At 36.2% G+C, this 16,001-nt stretch overlaps 1 long non-coding RNA gene across 1 annotated transcript in view; it reads right to left on the bottom strand.

Annotated features, from left to right (window-relative positions):
- Positions 1 to 527: 527 nt before the first annotated feature.
- The window catches only part of LOC108445752, a 32,373-nt gene continuing 16,899 nt past the window's right edge, over positions 528 to 16,001 (bottom strand). Inside the window, exon 3 of the long non-coding RNA XR_001860716.1 lies at positions 528 to 1,735. This is a non-coding gene — a long non-coding RNA (uncharacterized LOC108445752). The remainder of the gene's footprint in view (positions 1,736 to 16,001) is intronic.

The following is a 16,001-nucleotide window of genomic DNA, read 5'->3' as shown; positions in this document are numbered from 1 at the left end:
GACACAGCTGATATTGTTCAACAGTCTCCGTAATTAGATAACATTCACGGAAATATTCTTCCATTTGCATATATTTTGATTCAGAAATTAGCTGTGTCCAAACATTCTTCCAAAAGTCTTTGGAAATATTCAAGTCCCAAGAAACGTAGAAAAAGTTTTTAAACAACCATGCCAGGAAGTGTCTCAGTTCTTTTTGAGCCAAAATTAAGCTAAAATTTACATATCGTTTTTCAAGAATCTTTTCAAGTTTAAGATAAATGTCCCTATGCGGCTTGGAGAGCCACGAGTCTTTCCACAGTTCCTCCATAGTTTATGGAACAGCAAAATAAAAGCAAGATCCAGAAAGTTTCTTTACTCACAAATTTTTGGGGATTTTCAAAATATTGATTGTTTCACAGTTGCTGACTCCAGGGACTTAGTATGTTGCCCATTGTTGCATATGTATCCCCCAATTGTTGCAGCGGGGATTTCTGCAACATGTATAGCTAGCGAGGCCCATGGAAAGAAATAGGGACTGATTCTTGATAGATGTTTCAGAGATCTTTATTTTCCAGCCACATGGCCGGGGGACTGCTGAAGAACTGAGCAGTCATGGGACAACCAGGATCCTCCCCGGGCAGGGGAACACAAAATAACCAATGCGGAACAGGATTAGGGTACATGTGACAAGAGAACCCATAGGCTGTGCCCCTCCTCCAGGGTCCCCTCCCCCCAGACCCCACGCCAGGGGGGAGGAACCCCAACATGAGTTAAATAAATACTTCTCAAGTCATATGTAGCCTGTAGAGCAAGTCAGTGGATTTTTCTCTGGCAATGTCAAGTGAAAGACTTGCAAAGGCAAATAACAAACATTTCCATTTAATGTCACATTTTTTGGATCAGAGACTAGCCCAGCTCCATTGCTACATTTTGGGGAATTTTTCATCTTTGAGTAGTAAGATCAACAAATTTATTTTCAAAAATAAACTAAAGAATGGTTTTCTGTGATAAGAAGAAATTGTTGTGTTAAGAAGTAACATTTCTCTAATTTGAGTTAAAGGTGGCATGTGATAGTACTTTAAAATCCATGTAAATAATCTAGTATTATTTTTTACTTGATTTTCTCTCTTTGTTTATGGTATTGAATTATTTTGGTCCAGGAGAGACAGTTATGCATAAACAACCATTCTGTGATGAATTATATACCTTAAAGTAAAGTATCTTTCATGAATAGCAGCAATACAATACAATGATTTATAGTTCTTCTCAGGGAAATAAAGGTGCAAAGATTAATGAAGGGGGATTGAGTGCAACAAAATTTAAAACATATTTGAATAGTTCCTCCTATAAATTCAGCATCAGAAAGTTATGTGAGGTTTTTCACAAGAACAAAAGCCGGTGTCAGATAACGTACAGGGACATAGTGCTTTAAAGTTGTCTTGTACCCAATTTCCATTTTATTCTTACTAAGAATAGTAACTGCAGTGTTAAAAAAAAAAAGGCAAAAACATCTGCAAAATACCAAACACCCAAGAAAAAAATCAACCAAATAAAATTACAAAATCACAACAAACCACAGAGTTGTGTGTAATGATGTGATGGTGCACTCTTCCTTCCTCACATATGATTTCAAAAATTGCCATTAGCCCTTGGCCTTTATGCAGTGAGTTGGGCAGTGGAGCATTTCTTGACCGCAGCAGGAACTCTTGCACAGCCAAGATGGAGCAGCACTGGCCATACCATGGACTCCAGTTTCCTGGCCAAAGTGGGGAACAAAAGAGGGAAGAATCCATCATTGCCTGACAGCCTTGGAACATTTGTAGCTTGAGTGTAATAGAAATTTGAGAATTCCAGGATGGAAATTTGCTGATGTCCAAAGTCAAGGGTCTCTCAGCTGTATAAACAGCAATCCTAAGTGAGGCCCTTTGAGCTCTTCTGAACTGCAAGCAGCTGCACCAGCACCTCCCTCTGAGTGGGACTCCTCTCAGAGCCAGTGAACTCTCAAGCTTGTGGAGTTCAGAGGACCATCACCAAAAGCTGACAAGAGGTCCCGGGCCAGCACCCCCCACTCTTTGAGGCTCAACCCTCACCTGTTTAGAAATGCCAAGTTATTAGATGTGAGTATTTTATTGAACTAGAGGGGAATTTTTAACAGGCATTTAACTTTGTGTCTGTGAAAGCATGTGTGAATTGATTTAGATACATTATACCAAGTTGCCATCTTGGATCTATAATTAAGATACTGTGGTGATTACAGTAAATCCTATTGACTGACTTTGTAAATGTTAAACTAGTCAATGATTAAGTGCTGCTAAAGTCCTGTGATCCATCTTAAAACTGATCCACATTAATAAATCCACTGAATAAACCTCAGACTGCTGCTAGATCAGAAACTGTGTAAAAATCCCATCTGTGCTGAACTGTGCTGATACTTTTCAGCATCATACTAAAATCACTTTTTGGGGATATCTCAGGCAGTGACTCTTTAGGTGATCTTAAATTGATATTCCTCTGTATGCTTCATCCTATCAACAGAGGAAACCTTGCCATCCAGCTCTGTTCAGTAGTGTTTCCCAAATTGTTATTAAACCTGCTTTTGCTAATCCTTTGATGGTGATTCTTTCAGTGACCTCAACACTCATTAATGACAGATGGTAGAAATATATTTTAAAATAATATTTTCTTTTAACTAATTCTTTAGTGTTTTATCAAACACATCCATAAAAAAATTTACTATTTGTTTCCTTTTTGTACAGTGACTAAGAAATTAGGCAAGGTGTATCAATTTCTTTCACATTTTCTTTCACACATTGCCAAAGAAAATATAGAAATAATGGGAGGTGAAAAGAAGAAGGTATGAAAAACAATACACCAACAGACCAACAAAAATAGTCCAAAAAATTGAAGTCACATATCAAAGACATTAGAAATGTCGTATGTTTTCAGGTTTAAAATAAAAGCTCATTTATTCTTGATGTCTAATATTTTTTTGAAAAATCACAAAATCATAAAATTATTTTGATATAAACGAACCCTTAAAGATCGCATAATCCACGTATTTACATTTTTCACTAGATCAAATTGCTCAAAGTCTTTTGTAACCTGACTTGGGACACTGCAAATTATGAGGCATCTGCAGCTTCTTTGAACAACCTGTTCCAGTGTCTCACCATTCCCTTCATAAAGGCTCTTTTAGTTTAAAATCAGTCCCCCTTGTCTTGTTACTGCAGACAATGTCAAAAAGTCTCTATCTCATTTTGTTATAATCCCCCCTTATATACTGGAAAGCTATATCAAAGTCTTCACACAACTTTGACTTTTGCAGGCTGAGCAATCCCAACTCCTTCAGCCTGTCTTCATAGAAGGGGTGCTCCAGCCCTCTGGTCATTTTAATTGCTCTCCTCCACCCCCGCTCCTCCTGTGCTGGGGACCCCAGAGCTAAACACAGTACTCTGAGGGGGTTTCACGAGGGCAAAGTACAGGGGCAAAACCACCTCACTTGACCTTGGCTACATTTCTTTCTGGGCTGCAAGTGTACATTATGTCCAGATTTTCAACTCCCAGATCCCAAATGCCTGCAGGACTGCTCTTAATCTATACTTCCTCCAGACTGTATCGATATTGAGGATTACCTGGACCCAAGTGCAGGACCTTGCTCTTGGTCTTGTTGAACTTTGTGATGCTAATGCTGATTCAGAGGCAGAAAGAAAGTAAAAATACTTTCTCTTAGAATTTATAGTCTCTGAGCAAGCACACTGTCCATGGACAGTAAATTCTACCTCAGTGCCAAAGAGATCTGCACATGTATTATCAGAGGGCAAAAAATTCCAAAAATTAATAGATTAATTCAAAACTACTAGACAAATTATGTTCCTTGAAATAATGAAATAATGCATCAAGCAATAAGTAGAAATATGTGTGTTTGTGTGCATATGTGTATCTATCTATATGAATACCTAAGTACATATATCAACACATAACTCACATGTATGGATATGTTTTGTATTTGCATCTCTGCAGATATATGTGTTCTTACACTGAGTGAGATGTCTTGTCTTCATTCACAGACTAGTATTTTATAGGTCCATATGTAAAAATCTCATTGTTTGGATGTGGGTCCTGGAACTTTGCAGGAGTAGTGATCCTTCCTTTTGCTTAATGTAAATCATCTCTGTCCTAAAACAGTATTCTTCATTCCTCATTTGACTCTAAGGGTGAGCAAAACCGATCTTACCTTCCCTACCTTTCTCACAGCAATCCATCCTTGTCCAAAGCCAGCAGAAGGCCTGTATTTACAGATGTTTTAATTCTGTGTGGGCTCTTGCGCTCTGTGTTAGACAACTTCCAGAATGCCTAAGAATGAGCAATTTGTCTTTAAATCACTCCTGGTAGGACTGTGCCCCAAATGAACTTGCCTGAATAATCAGAAGGCACCTATATACAAAGCATTTTACTTGTGAGCTTTATAACTAATCAAATCTTGTACAGTCATATGGATTTGCTTGTATGTAAATCTTTCCCCTGATTTAGCAAAATCCTAGTGGAACAGACAGTCCTTGGACTGATGTGATGATATATGGACTGGCTTATCAATCTGAATCTTAGCCAAGTGCCTGTTTGCTTGCACTTCACATCTTAAACATTTTATAGCAGAGAGCAGTAAATTTCTTTTGGCATGTTTAAAAAGGGGCATAATTTATGTAAGAAGGAGTCAGCTCTAATACATGTACCTCTGAGTATAGGAACCATATGCGAATGTGACTTCATTTATGTATAGTTATCTCTGGCCTTTCCCAGGAAAGGAGCATTCTCAGACTAAGAAGACAGTGGGAAAGTGAAAATGCAAGGCAGAGGCAGAGGTACTCATCCCTGGAGAGAGTCTCCGAAAGGTCTAAGGAAGTCAGGTCAGACCATAAATCATGAGCATAAGACAGAACAAAAACTGTGCCCCATTGGTAGAAGCCCTCCAGGAAGACTGTTATGTGGGTTCTTGTTTTTACATAATACATGTTTTCTGGAGCAGTGCTTTGAGCATTGTTTGAAGGAAGTTGCTAGGCTGGTATATCTCTGCATGGCAGGAGGTTTCCTGAAGCAGGACACTGAGAAGATAGAGGAGACAAAGATGTTTTAGTACCAGGAAAGAATTTGGAAGAGAATTTTAGCATCAGATAACTACACTGGACAGCCATGTGACTGCATGGTATTTTGGAAGAAGCAGATGGCATGGTTTTGTGGAGAGAAAATAAAGGCCAAATACCAAAACAAGGAGGAGAAAGCAGAATGAGAGCTCAAGCTTCTCCTTGAAGCCCACAGTTTCTACATGTTACAGACATAAGCCATTAGGGGCATGCAAGCAAAGCAAAGAATTAGATGCTGATGGATAAGAAGTCAGGTCTCTAGTATCAGATAGGACATGATGGACAGAAGAAAGGTCACCACTTAGAGTTAATAAAGCCTGCTTTGTTATTCTGCAGAGTTTTTTAGGATTTCAGGTTTGTTTCAGGTTGTTCCATTTTCAATACTGTGTGGGCAAAGTCTGGGACACTTTAAATTGGTGCAACAAACTAACTCTGGGTCATTCACACTTCAGAAATCATCAGGAATTAACTAATCAAGTAGCAAAGACAATTGCTGACCACAAAGTCTATTTGTTATTCTTCATTTTCTCTCTTGCTCTTCTTTCTTCCTTTTTTGATCAGGAATATTATTGCATACCTCAAATGATTTTCCTAAAAACTCTCCCTTTTTCCTGAAAAAAAAATCCCAGTGGATTGAATTCAAGAAAATTCAGAAAATTTGTGGTCAAGAAAGCAGCATTAATTTCTACATCAGCCTCAAAATTTTTCTGAAAAATTTTCTAAATCAGAGGTTGTGTATTGCTGAGAAAGAGAGAAAATAATAGACAAATCACTCTGAAATAGAGAAGCAACTGTCCTGAATATTTGAAATATTTTGATTTAAGACTCTTATTTCTGCCTGAAAATTTAGTTATTACATTTCCAGTTTGACTTCAGCATAGGTTGCTATTTAAACATCATTTGCTTAAAAATTTGACAATTTAAAAGCCCTACTGACAGAAAATGACATCTCTTCATCAACTCAGTGAGACTTTATCAGCAGGCATGATACACCAAATTGGGCAGTGTTAGTAGCAGATCAGGAAAATTCATCAGTATTCAGGTCATAAATTGTACAGTTGCTTTTTGTGCATTTTTGAGTGATACTGGAAGATAGTGCTTGAGTGATTATGTTACAAGGGTTACATTTAGATGTCACTTTTTTCCCAAAATTCATCTTGAAATTACAGATACAAAAATGAAGTGGCCATAAATGAATTTTGCAATTGTCATCCATTTACTTGCAGAAGCATGGTTTGTATATATTAGTTATGCACAGCCATGTGCAAAAATTTGTACGTGCTTATTCTAATGGGAGATATGAAATCTTAAAGCTTGAGAGCATCTTCTTAAAGGACAGATATTCACATTATAAGATGCCATTTTCTTCACACAGAATACCAATTTGGAATTCAAGCATAACACATTCAAATATTATTTATTTAATTTAAACTCCGATTTCCAGAGTCACATGCTTAGGATCATACATTCAAAATAATAATGTTATTTTCAGAAGTTAGAAGGAGCTAGAGACATTCAAAGTTTCCTAAAATCATGTTCTTTTGCAACCACATCCAGTTTTATGTATTTGCATTTAAAGAGACTGGAATTAAATTAATAAGGAGCATTTGCTAATTAAGAAAAAAAAGGCATAGTATATAATTTTATGAGTGCTTTCCACTAGTTGAAACCTGTGAATTGTTTACCAGCTGCACCAAGATTATTACCATTTTGTGAATGATAAAAAACATCTAATGGGGGAAAAAGAACTGAAGATTGCTTTCAGTAACATAAAAGGTATCACCTCTGGTACATGTTTTCAGATATGTAATTCAGTACAATTATTTATTGCAACCTGTACTATCATGCATAAAATTACTGTCTTTCCCAATCATGGGTTAGTGTTTGCTCTCTTTATGTAAATGATATCACCACTTCCAACATTTTCAACAGTACTGAACAATGAGATCACATTATTTAGATTCTTGGATGAATATGTCCACTAAACATGAATTTCCTTTTCTGAAAGCATGTATAACTTCTGCAATTTTGTGTATATATTGGGTTCAATTATGTTTACTTTTTTTACATTATTTTGTATCCACATAATGGAAGCCCATAGGTTGAAATGATTGCTAGAAGGCCTGTTAAATATATGGGTGTCTGATTTGTAGGTGGAAATATTAACAAAGAGCCATGATACATCTCTTTGGGAAAAAAAAAAAAGCGAAAAAAACCCTCCACATGTTTGTGTATCTTCCTTAGGTTTTGTTATTTTTCTTTTTTTTTTCTGATGTCTTGTATCTTGTACTATCTCTCTCCCACTATTTTCTGTGCATTCACTTCTACACTAAATCTGCCACACCTTTTGCTTTCTCCTCTGAAGAATGTGATAATCACATCGTTTGTACATTGCCTTTTCTCTGTAAAATTGGACTGTCAGCATGTCATGTTTGACAAAGGGTGATTAATGTGAATAATCCCTTAAAAGCCTTCCAATAACATATTTGGTAATATTGCTAATATAATGAGACATCACTTTAATTGCTTCAAATTATTTGAACAGTTTTGAACCAAACTTTGCCAAGTCATTAATACCATATAAAATTAACCAAAAGTTGGCCTCATATACAGGTCAACAGAACCAGAGCTAATCTCACCTCAGAATTTTATAGCAAAGATCTTTACATATGTTTAATTTTTAAAATGATAAATGCATAAGATAATAGATAAGAATACAATAACTGAAACCTACATGTAGGTGCTATTCTATATTAGGATCTCTGACAGAATTTTTCCTTAAACTTTCTAGTTTCATAGTTCATTTGGTATTTATATCTTCATGCCATCAAATAATATTGACTTTCATGTTGAAAAAAATGCAAGAGAAAATTTTCATTAAATTTTGGTGGTTTTTTAACGTAATTTAAAGTAAAATATAAAAAATATACCTAGTAACATTTCACTTACATTTTTATTAACATTTTCAGATTTTTACTAAACTTCAACTCATGGTCAAATTTGACTAAAAAAGCCACTACATGTTCTTAGCCATCATAATCTGTAGAGTAATAGATTTTCCTTAGAGCTTTGACCCCTTAGTCTCAGCAGCAGCGCTCAGACGTTGCCTATCTTCCTTTACTTCAGCTCCAAAATGTTAAATTGATTTCACTTAAAGAATCATGATAAGAAAAATATTTCTTTGTTGCTGTAATCTCATCTCAATGCAGTGCTTATCTTGCCAATATTATTTCAACACATATATCTGCCTTTTCATTAAAAAAAATAAAGTAGGATCAATTTCAAAAGAAAAAAAGATGAAGAAAAAGGACATCTCACCAATTGTTCAATTTTTTAGCTTGGTAGTAATTAATCAACAAAGTGCATAATCTAAATTACTTTACTTTGAGCTTCTTAGTTACTGATAAATAGTTTTATCTCTTTATTCTTTCCAAACAATTTCCTTTATTTCATTGCTAGCCAGGAAAATACAAAAAATAACACTTTCCAAATTTATTTATCCAATAGCATCAAATATTACTGAGTTTACAATTGTGGATTTTTTAATCTCAGCACCAAACAATCCTTTTATCAACAAACCTATCACAAACCCTACTTATTTTTGTTTCTGTTTACTAGTAAGTTACAGTGGTCATGAGTCAGCATGTTATTTTAATTAATAATTTTTATAATTATCATCATTATTATTATTATTTTGATGGCAAAGTAATTCAGGGTTTTGTGTAACTTTGATTTGGGTGATTAATTTTTAAAAGTCATTTCAGTGAGAATATCAAACCCATCAACTTTAAATTCAAACTGAAGCAAAACAGTAGTCTGTATTTCACAAGGGAGGAAAGACACTTAATGATATTTGTGCAATACAATTTTGGAAAATATCAAATATTCCAGTTGAAAATAGTTGAAAAACTATCATCTTCCCCTTTCCTTTTCATAGTGCTTACTCTATTTTACATCAAAATTGATAAGATTCAAATAGGTTTCAGCAGCACTTTATATGGACTAAAAAGAAAATCCTGGCAATATCTCATTGTTTAGAGCATAGGAAAAATATCCATATGGTAGTGAAGTTGGCAAGGCTGAAACAGTTATTAGAGGACTTTTTTTCTACATTCTGAAGTTTTCCCAGCAACACTAGTATGGACAGTGCAGCCACATCTATTGTTGTATTCTATTTTCTGCAGCAATTTGGCTTCCATTTCATGACTATGCCATTCGTATGAGTCTCTGACACTAACTTGCAACAATCAAGATTAATTAAACCTTTCTTTACTACAAATTTAATTACCTCAACTTTCCAAAATAAAAAGATGGAGATTTACACCACTTATGTGGGCATTGCAAATTGCATAATAAAGTTTAATTGTTCCCTCAGAGTGCAAGAGTAATACGTATGTCTGAAATTGTAGCAGAGAGTTCATTGAACTCAACAGAAGAGAGAAAAAAAAGTCTCAAGCAGTAGTTCTACTACAACAGTGAATTTAGGCTGTGACACATTCCTACTCTTAATTATTCAGCATCAATTACCATATCACACTCAGAATCACACATATTACATCTTTTCAATAAGCTTTTCATTTCTCCTTGACCTCCCTAATATTCTGTCCATAAATTGGTAAGGACATTGAGCCTTTGATCTGGCAACGTATTTCATCTTGTGCACAATTTTAAGCACCTGAATAATTCTATTGATTGCTGGATCCAGGCCATCTCTGACTCACCGGAAGACTTAATAGTGATTAAGACACTGAATAATGACCAGGTGGTAAGGACATAGCACCCATCTGACATCTTTCTCCTACATCATTTTTTGAGAATTATTTAAACTATGCCTTAAATTTGTCCTCAAAATAATAAAACACTTGTCAAATAAATAGTGTGAGAATATGATCTTTCAAGTTTGTGAGACAGTGAAATACTAATTTAATAGGGTCCACAGAGAAACTTATAATAAACATGAATATTTTCATCAGGATTAACTGAAACAGACCTTATGTTGTAAAGAATGGATTTTCAAAACCTGTAGAATGCTTGAAAGAAATTAGTTAGGAGGTTAGCCTAATCTCCAGTGAAAAGACCCTTATGCTTAAAAATTATCAAGAGAACTATATGTTCCTGCTTAGAACTGGCCTAGGGTAAGAAAGGCTATTGGAATGTGAGCCATGATTAAGCCCAACACTGCAGCATTTGTGTGACAGTACTGTCACCAAGACAGCACTGAAGGACTGAAACTAGTGGAATGTAGTGGCAAAATATTAAAAACTTAAAAAAAATAAGTCACCTTTCTCTTTCTTCATACATCTACATATGCAAGTCTATAGCTATCTACACACACAAACATGTAGATATGTGTCTGTCTGCATATGAAGGTATGAAACAAATACTTACACGCACCAGTTTCTTTTTCATAAATCAAAATTATTATCAAATAGAATTGTATGGTTTTAATTCTTCCATGTTTTTAGATGTCCCTAATTATGGAATCATTCTTAAATTTTGATTTTCCATTGAAAATGTGTGTGGCACATTTTCACAAAGAAGAAGAAAAGAAAGAGTTCACTGAACACATATGGATGAGAAATTAAAATCTTTGCATCCAAATATATCACATAAGCCCTTTGTAGGAATGGATTTTGTCTGATGCAAATCATTTGGGACAGCACCAGTTTTCTGTATCCACTTTTGATCAGGAAAAGATATCACAATACATAATGGAAAATTTAATCTGACCTAGGAGATTGAGGATATTGGCATGGAGACTAAAATCCTGAACTTAAAAGCACTGTCATAGCATTTACTTTTTATTTAACTTGGTTCACATTCCACATGTACATGACTGTTGGTTTGAGTCTTTCAGAAAGTTTAGTTCTAGTTCAGAGAGGTTTTAAATGTATGTCATAACCTTCTGGTTTTACTCCTGAACATGGAAAATTGCTACAGTCAATCCACTACAAGAACATATTAAGTATAGCTTTACTCTAATGTAATTCTACACAATAAATATTTATCTTAGCTTTGAAATTGTGGGTGCCAAAGCTATGGAAAATTTGGTCACCAGTGCTAATAAAAGATATAATTTATATCACTAGTATTAACATTTTTATATGTTTTTTAAAGTTCAGTTTTACTTTTGTGTAAAAAGTTCTAAAATACAACAGCATAGCTTTGCTTTAAGGGATTTATAAAATTTTGATCCCCAACTCCTTGAAATTTTAACGTCTTCTTGGCTCGAACACCACTGCTTGGCCCACCTAACTACCAACTCAGAAACAGAAAACAGAGAGTTTTCCCCTGTTGAAGCAGCTCTGGCTCTTTGAGTGCTGAAGGAGCATTGATGTGTCATGGAGCAGGGCCTGGTGGAGCACAAAGGGGACCTAAGGGTGCAAACAAAAATTCTTGAGAAGGGCTGAAGGTGGGCTGACAAGACCTGCAGACCTCTCACCTTGTGTATCAAGATGTGCCTGCAATTTCGATATCACGGGCAAGAAGGAAAGTGGTCTCTGCCTGCTATCAGTTTTGAAGGTTTGGAGAGAGTAATTACTCAACATTTTTTTTCAATTTGGAGTGGATGAGGAGCTGTCACAGTAATCCATGCTTCATTACACAGCACAAAGTTTGGACACAAACCCACTTGCTGCTCCAGGGATGGGACAGGAGCGGGAAGGGCTGAAAAGAAGGATGCATGACTCAGACTTACAGACAACTCCCAGTGAGATTTCAGTCTTGTCAGTAAATGTAAAGTGTAAAAAGAAGGAAGGAAGAGTTTTACCTAATTTTTTTCCCCTTAAGTGATGTCAGGCTTTCCATTTCCACTGCACCCATTAAGATGTCATGTGTAATGTGGACTTGAATATATTTTCTTGCAATTTATTAATTCTTTGAAAGAATAAGTTTTCTTTTCAGAGAAATTATGGCTATCCACGTAAGGAAGTTTTTGATGAGTGGTGTGAAAGAAAGTCCTAAATAACTATTTGCAAGTATTTGTTCACAAAAGTGATTGGTTTTTGCAACAACTCCAAAATTCTACTCAGTAGTTTTTTCACAAACTGCAAATTGCAAAATATAACGGCGAGTTTTATTCTATGAGAAAGTTCACGTAAAATAAGAGTTTCTAAGTTGCTTTCATGCTGGTTTTACATGCCGTTTCTTAACAGAAATGGTCTCAATCAATCCCCTAGAAATGTCTTTAATTTTCTTCTTGTCTTTTTAACAAATTTCTTATTATGGTATAAATGTGATTTACATAAGTGATGACATGAGTCATCAATGTGTCCTTGTACTAAAGATGGCTAAGGTGTCTTGGGCTGCAAAAGGCGTTGTGTTGCCAGCAGGATGAGGGAGGTGACCCATTCTCTCTGCTCAGTGATGATGAGGCTGCACCTGGAGTACTGTGTCCAGAGCTGGCTTCCCCATAGCATACTGAACATATGGGAGGGAGACCAATGAAGGGATACAAACAGAATAAAGGGACTGGAGTGTTTCACTGAAGAGGAAAGGCTGAGAGTTAGGATTGTTCAGCACAGAGAAGGGCATGCTCAGGAGTAACTTAACTAAAAAGGAGAGAGCCAGGCTTTCTTCAGTGGTGTCCAAGTGACAGGACCAGAGGAGATGGGTACTCATTGAAACACAGGAGGCTCCCTATGAACCAGTTATATTTTCACTGTGAGCCTGAATGTAGCACTGGCACAGATTGCCCAGACAGTGGACTCTCCATCCTTGAAGATACTAAAAAGTTCTCTGTGGTACTGGCAGCTGTCTTTGGGTGGCCCTGCTTGGGTAGAGGGCTTGGACCAGAGTTTCTCCAGAGATCCCTTCCAGACTCAATTATTTGATGATCACATCTTAAATAACCAAAGTTATTGGTGGCATAAATAATTTTAAAATACTGCATAACATTGCAACATAAGTCTCTGTCTTGGGGTGACTTTATGATGTGTATCCCATACTGCTGGCCTATGCCCAGAAATTAATTTTGTGCCTTTCTATGCCTTTAAACTGAGCCTGAGAGGGGGAAGGAAAAACTGAGCAAAACTTTTTCAAAGCAGCTTGCAGCTTGTTCAAGGTCACACAGAGATAGAGATTTTTTTTTTTTTCCAGCTGCAGCAGGGGAGGGAGGAGGCAGGCACCTGGCTTGCTGCTTTCCAGTCAGCTTTTGGCCAGTTTTTCAGTTTCCTTTTCTCCAAAGAGAGGCTGAGAGTTGAACTTTTTTTTCCCCTTCCCTGGACTTTCGGATTTCTCCCTTTTCTGCTGGACTGCAGAACACATTGGGAGGACTTTCCACCGAGCACAGAGGGCCTGGCCCTGGGCCAAGCCCCAGCTCCGAGGAGACCAAAGGGAGGACTCTAACACTTTCCCAGGTTTCTTCTCCACAGTGAATGATTTTATTATTTAGCATTATTTTCCTTTTCTCGTGTGTTTGTTAAATAAATAGTTTTTATCTCCTTCACTTTCCTTCGAGGAAAATTTATTTTTCCTGAACCTGGTGGGGGAGGGGTGGTGACCTGCCTTCTCTCAGAGGATATATTTCTAAATTTGGCCAAACCAGCACAGTGTTGAAGATTTTTTTCTGAATAACAAAGTCACCTAAAAGTTAAAGCCTATTTATGGAGAGCACACAAAGTGAAAAAATTCAAAATTAATTTCTTGTATTTCTTGCTCTAAAAAGTTTAGCTCTCTGCATGTTTGGCAGAAGTATAGAGCAAGACCAAAGAGAACTTCCCACAAATTATGGAAGGTTTTCATATCTTTAAGGACTACAGATAAGGGGACTGCACCGCTTATAGGATCAGTCTGAAATCAGTGTAAGTCTATTCTGTAAAAACGACCCAAAAGCCTTCAGTCAAGTATATTAAGTCAGTAGTTAGATATCTCAAATAAGCAACAAAGTATGTATCTGAATGTAAAACTTCCTTACAAAATACTCCTGGGAATTGTGCACATTTGACTGAGTTAGCCATTATTTGGAACATCATCTAGGAAATGGATATTGTAGAAGGAATGGGTTTCTAAATATATTAGAACCCAGTTTGTATTTATTTTATGCTGTGCATACATATTCCACAAACTTAAACAGTGTTTCCTGCACATTCTTTCCTAGACACAGTTAATATACCTGGATGAAAATACTGTTTCTTGAAAGGCAAATGTAACAAAAATGCTGCTGGGTGATACAGTTTGATGCTCCGCTTCCCTCCCGGGGGGGGGGGAAAAAAAAAAAAAAAGGATTGTTTTCAGAAAAGCAAAACTTGCAGATGTTTAAAGTAATATTTTAAATGAAGGTGTCTTTATGCTGGCGGTAACATTAAATATTAGATTTTGAAAAAAGATGGTAGAAAAATAAGTCTGCATTTTTGGCGGGAGTAGTTCCATGTTGCCTTTATCTCTTCAGTAAACTGATGGCCTTGGAGAACAGAGAGAAAAATCCAAATATAAATATGTGCCTTTTCAGGAATACCATTCTGAGAGGGCTTTCCTCTTAATCATTATAAATGGTCCAAAAGGACAACTCGATCGATCAAGTAGTCAGGGGCAGGAGCAGGTTATGGGTCTGTCAATATTTCAACCAATAGCAAAACAATTCAAAATTCAAAGATGCAGCTCCTGCAATGCTCACAAACAACAAAAGTAGTATTAGTCCTGATACTCTCATTCTAAAATGTTACAAGTTTTGCATTTGTGCCATCTATCTGAGAGAATTTATCTCCCAGTTACATGGCAAAAATTTGGAGAATCTGATCTTACTTTAGTTAAATTTTCCATCAGTGAAACAGAAACAAAAAAATTATCTTTTAAGAATAAATACTCGTTGACAGAAAAGCAGGGAAAGCAGTTTTCTGTTCTCTAGTTCATACTAGTAAGGTGCTACTTGTTACAATTTTGCCAAAATATAAATAAACTGTCCAATCAATAAAAGATGTCCATTGTATATTTCCCTTGGCTCAGTATGTTTATCAGTCACAGAAGATAAAACCATGACTCAAAAAGCACTGATCATCAGTGACAGTTTAAATCAAATTTTTCTGAAATTGGCTATACCAAACCATACAAATGAAAATCTGGATCAGTGAGGCAATAAGTTTTTACTTATAATTTCATTTATTTGTTTACAGTCCTGAATAAAAATATAGTTATCTCCAGAGTGTGAAAAGCCAGCACTATTTCCAGAGCAGAATAAAAAAGTGGTCTTGAATCTAATGAACTTAACCCTTTAAAGCAAGCTTTTTCATTATGGACCAAATAAAAGGGAAAAAAACAGTCTCTCTCGATGTAAATTTCTACACAGCCTCTAGATAATCCTGAGTGACAGTTTAATAGATTTATGGGTCAATCATATATCACTATCTCTTTGGAGTATGGGCTTGTTTTCAGAGGGAAAAAATTTGCATAATCAGCCTGACAGAAGATGTAGGTCAAAGAAATGGGATACTTCTTACTGCCACTCTTAAGGGCATGGATACCCTTCACAGTGAAGAGGGAACAATCTTTCTCAGTCCAGCCCTTGATTTAATTGACTGGTCGTCCTAATTTTTGGTTCAGAGATTTTATAAGAATTCATCTCATCTGCACAAGAATTTCTAATGTGAAGCTGACCAGGTTGTCACAGTGTTTGAAGCTGACAAAATCCAAACAAGCTGCACAGGTGATATGGTCATTCCTGAAATCAATTTTGTCTGCAGTAAAAATTTCTGCAGAACTTTTAGAGCTGGGTAAGATTTCTGAGGTTATCAAACTTTTGGTTTGCACAACTGCAGGGCAGAACTGTAGAGGCAGACGTAAAGCAAAAATCGCTTTTATCTTGCCTAAGTTTTCAGTGATCCCTGACAGTTAAATCTTGTGGTCATATCCAAGAATTCTCCCACTGACATTGGTGGGCACTTGTTCTTC

Source organism: Corvus brachyrhynchos, unplaced genomic scaffold (assembly GCF_000691975.1).
Source record: "Corvus brachyrhynchos isolate BGI_N302 unplaced genomic scaffold, ASM69197v1 scaffold33, whole genome shotgun sequence".
Lineage (NCBI taxonomy): Eukaryota > Metazoa > Chordata > Aves > Passeriformes > Corvidae > Corvus > Corvus brachyrhynchos.
The sequence above is the reverse complement of the archived record's forward strand: the minus strand, read 5'-3'. Positions and strand labels throughout refer to the sequence as shown.